Source organism: Populus alba, chromosome 14, assembly GCF_005239225.2.
Source record: "Populus alba chromosome 14, ASM523922v2, whole genome shotgun sequence".
Classification (NCBI taxonomy): domain Eukaryota; kingdom Viridiplantae; phylum Streptophyta; class Magnoliopsida; order Malpighiales; family Salicaceae; genus Populus; species Populus alba.
Genome location: NC_133297.1, coordinates 6006198 through 6010639, shown reverse-complemented (window position 1 = coordinate 6010639; position 4442 = coordinate 6006198). Strand labels below are relative to the sequence as shown.

The following is a 4442-nucleotide window of genomic DNA, read 5'->3' as shown; positions in this document are numbered from 1 at the left end:
TATGCAAATCAAGCATTTTTTTTTCTTCTCATTAATGATTATTTCTCATCAACATGTCACTAATATTCATTAATCACTTCACCAATAACAATATTAAACACTATAACCGACGGTGAATACTAGCAATTTTTAAAATTAATTGTAACATCACTCTCTATGTTTAAGGTAAATCAACCCAAACATTATTTATAAATACCTTGAGTTATAGGTAAAAGATCTACATTTATAATGACTATACATTGCCATATATATACATCTATAGCACTCTTACGAATCATGGGATTTTGCTTGACATTCTTGAATTTTGCAATTTCTCATGAAAATATCCTCACTGAACGCAGGGCAAGGACAAGCTTCGATATATCAAAGCGTCAGGAGCAAACCATATTTGATTGCAGTTCAAGAGGCCGTAGAGACACCAGTTTTTTGTTCCCCTCGTTTCTTAAACATCTGAGTAGCTAGAATTAATTAAACAATCAACGCTAAGTCATAAACAAGTCACTTAGCTGAACATACTTCAAATGCATTAAATTCCACTCTGGCAAAACAAGCAAGGAGAAACACCATGAAGAACAACTAGAGGTAATTTGTTCCTATGGCTTATCTGCTACACACAATACATATGAACTCTGACGAGTCCCACGTTTAATACATACATACGATTAATAAGTACCGAAATAGTAACTTATTTAAGGACATAAAGTTGGCTACAGTAAGAACTGTATAGCAAAGATTGACAGACATAGATGATCGAAAACTCGTTGTCGGAGGGGGATTTTCTCAGTACACAATCCCATTTGTAAGCTATTGGGCAGAGTTCAATTATAATATCATTCATCAACTCCGAGGAATTCTTCCAGATGATCTTCCTGTGGAAGTAATCATTAAAAGAAATGTAAGTTCTTGATATGCTTAATAGAACAACGTGTAACTATAAACTGCGTGTGATTCATGCTACTTCTAACCTCAGTCACATTGTTTGGAAAATCAGAAGCCATGTTGGAACTTGATCCACCTTCTTCACATGGTAGCTTATCATCTGAATTTTTCTTCAGTTTGCAGAGAACGAAGTCCTTCTGCGCATTGTTGATCAAAAAACACAAACCAGGTAGAGAAGAAAAGGCAGGTTCTAATTAAGATATGAAAAGAGTTGATGATATCAATAAACTTCACGGAAAATGGAAGTATGTACAATCACTTTGAAAGGGAGCAACACCTGGTTATGGAAATTGAAAGTTGAATTATATTCATGCATGATCCAACTGGTCCTGACTCCATTAGGAACACGACCCTTATAGAAAACCAGAGACTTTTTTTTTTGCAATTTCCTCCCCTGTGCTCATAGCCCTGATTATGCGATCTTTGCCAGTGAGTTTCCAGTATCCTGCCTTGGTAGTCCTTTTAACCTGCTTACGATTGGAGTGCTTGTAATTGCGAGGAGAAAAGAAGTACCACACTGTATCATTTGACTGAATTTCTGAAAGCCCTGCAGAATCAACATGATAATTTCTTGATTAATTAGAAAAATGAAATGAACAAAGATACACATACACATATTTAAATAGTACCAGGCAATTCCCAAGGCTCAGAATTGCACACATTAACCTCGGCAATTATGGCGACTTCGTGATCATAGCCACCCATCATTTTTAACTTCAGGAAATGGTTGATTAATTCTTCATCGGTTGGATGGAATCCATAGCCTTTTGGGGCAGATGGAAAAGGTACTGTTGAGCTTGTCATCTGCCACTCACTTTGTTTGAAACTGCAAGAATAATTATTAAAAAAGAAGAAGCAAAAGTTACTAACAACTCCCACAACCTAAGCAAAGTCACAAGATCAAACTATCTAAACTAACTAAGAAAAGGAAGGCAATGGAGCGGTGATCCACTGATCTAGCAAAGGTGCAAGAAGGCTATCTATCTGTGATGAGCACAAGAAGGTGTGGTGCGTTTCTGTGTGTATTTAACAGGCAATCATGCGCTTCTGCAGCCCAGTCATTCAAGCATCCTCGTATAAGTTATACTGACCGACATATAAGAAAATTGGCTAAGTGGGACCTCCTTTAAACCGTTTCATTTAATGTTCGTACAGTGTGATGTGCCATCCATTAGCCAATTAGATTGGCAATAATAAAATAAAATAAAAAATTACCAGAAAAGAGAGACGCGCTTTCCCAAGCTAAGATCCAAAGGGAGAGGTTTGAGCATATCCCACAACTTACAGTTCAAGCTAATTAACTTGCTTTCTCAGAAAATTCTCGAACATTCAAGAATGGTCACAGATCACACGCAAGTCAAATTGTACGACAGCATTATCCACCTGTTTCCCTTCAGCTTCAGTGGTCTTTTTATTAGTCAGCATACAACTTTTTTGGTTTTGTTTTCTTCTTACATGTTATGTGTTTTAAGACAGGATAAGAGGAGTCAACTAACAGCCTACATTGAGGTTTGAAGCCTGATTACTATTATGGAGGAAGCAATAATTAGCTAGCAGCTCCTTTTACACACTTTTCCTTTCATTAACACCCAAAAAAGATTATTTAATTATAGCTCTCCTTTTTCATATCAAATGGGAGTCGCAATTACATCAAGGAATTAACGATAGGGAACAAGATTCCACGAGAGCACAATAACTTCCTTGACAAGTTAATTATGGTGCTTGCTCTTGATTGAGTGCACCCTTACCCCTCCAGAATTCTCTAGAATAATCTTGCCAGTATATATTGCAGAAACTCCAGGTGCTAACTTTACCATGTCGTACGTAGTACTCGGTCAAATATATAACCAGCTGGTATACTAACGGAAAACTTTTAATTTGTAGAATGGGATCAAAATTCGTGAACACTCAATAAAATTATGTCCATTTAAGGTTTATGTGACCTGTCCGGATTTTGATTTGATTGCTTAAAGTGACACAGCAGAACTCCATTCCCCCTTCCCTGGTTATTCTGCTAAATGCTTGCCTTGCTACAATCACTTTCCTGCGATCACTTGTTCTCAGAGTTGGATATTCCCCGTGCTTAGCTTAAGTTCTCTTGCCCTGGATGTCATGCTTGATGCTGGATTCCGATAATATAGGAAACTAATCTTGTTTTAAGATTGATGACAGGCTACAAAGCTTGATACAGGCAAAGCTTACACTGCCACTGACCTCTGAGATGATGCAATTGTGACCAGTGGCAGGTAAGCCAGGGGAATATCCAGTGTTGTTGAAATTACAGAAGGGGTTTTATAATTATTATTTTTATAATTATGTTTTTATATGTTTTGAATTGTTATGGTATGTTGTTGTTAAAAATAACTTTTAAAAAATAAATTTATTTTATTATAATATATTTTTAGTTAAAAAATACTTCAAAAAACACCTATTACTATCACATTCTCAACATCCCCAGTATAATATAGATCTCTTGTAATTCTAAACTTTCAGTAACGTTATCACCTCATTCTAGTGCAGATATGCATTACAATGGCAACCCAACAATTAACAAAGCTAAGAAAAGAGAACTGAACATATTAATTAAACATAAGTATTTTTGTTCAACATCTTTGAAACACACTGACACGTAGATACATAGTCCATAAGAACTGTATGCTCTTGACACAATTCCACATTCATACAACACAACACAACACAACAATAATAAGCAAGTAACTATACATTCGTGCGTACAGCTTGGATAGTACTTCCCATTTAATAACTTAATACTTGACGGATAACAGTTGCATCAGGATCGCAGAGAACAAGTCGTGTCTTCTGCTACTAGTACTCAAATCTTTCTACGAATATAGCTGCAGATAAAAGAAACAGCATTAATAAAAATATTCTGGCAGATATAACAAGATGAAAGAAAACAAACACGAAGATACTGCTAGCACTAGCTAGTGATAATATTGTTATTACCAGGTAGATCCCATGGCTCATGCTCGCAAAGGTTAACGACTGCCATGTGCAAGCCTCCCATGATATCACCACGGGTTTTCGGCACCAGATACTTGCTTATTAATTCTTCATTGGTTGGCTGAAATTTGAATCCTTGTTCCATTAATAGCCGGAAGAATTCCAGGACTAACAAAACAAAACGAAACGAAAAATGATTAGAATAATAAACAAAAACAAGAACGAGTTGTGGAGTTGAAAGGGTAAAATTTGAGTGACAAACCTGATGAGAAATAGTCGTCCATTACTCTTCCTAAAACGGAAACCAAAAGGGGGAGAAGGACTGGTGGATGATCTAAGAGGACAAGTGTCTGCTCTGGTTAGAGAAAGGAGGTTGATGGTTGCTACAACTACTAGAGGTGTGAGTGAGCGAGGGAGTGTCTGCCTGTGCCTTGTATATATATTGGAATGGAGACTCTGTATTGAGTCAATGGTGAGTCCACAAAAGTAATGGTGTGGGCCATTGATTGTTAGAAAATTGTCACGACTCACTTCCTTGG

The 4442-nt window shown here is 36.7% G+C and overlaps 1 long non-coding RNA gene and 1 pseudogene across 1 annotated transcript; both read right to left on the bottom strand.

Annotated features, from left to right (window-relative positions):
- Positions 1-472: 472 nt before the first annotated feature.
- Positions 473-2015, bottom strand: LOC118041244 (protein NTM1-like 9; annotated as a pseudogene).
- Positions 2016-3496: 1481 nt separating this feature from the next.
- LOC118041246 (uncharacterized) lies at positions 3497-4442 on the bottom strand. The gene is made up of 3 exons (XR_004686283.2): positions 4166-4442; positions 3907-4071; positions 3497-3794 (listed from the first exon to the last, which is right to left on the bottom strand). It is a non-coding gene; the product is annotated as an uncharacterized lncRNA (long non-coding RNA).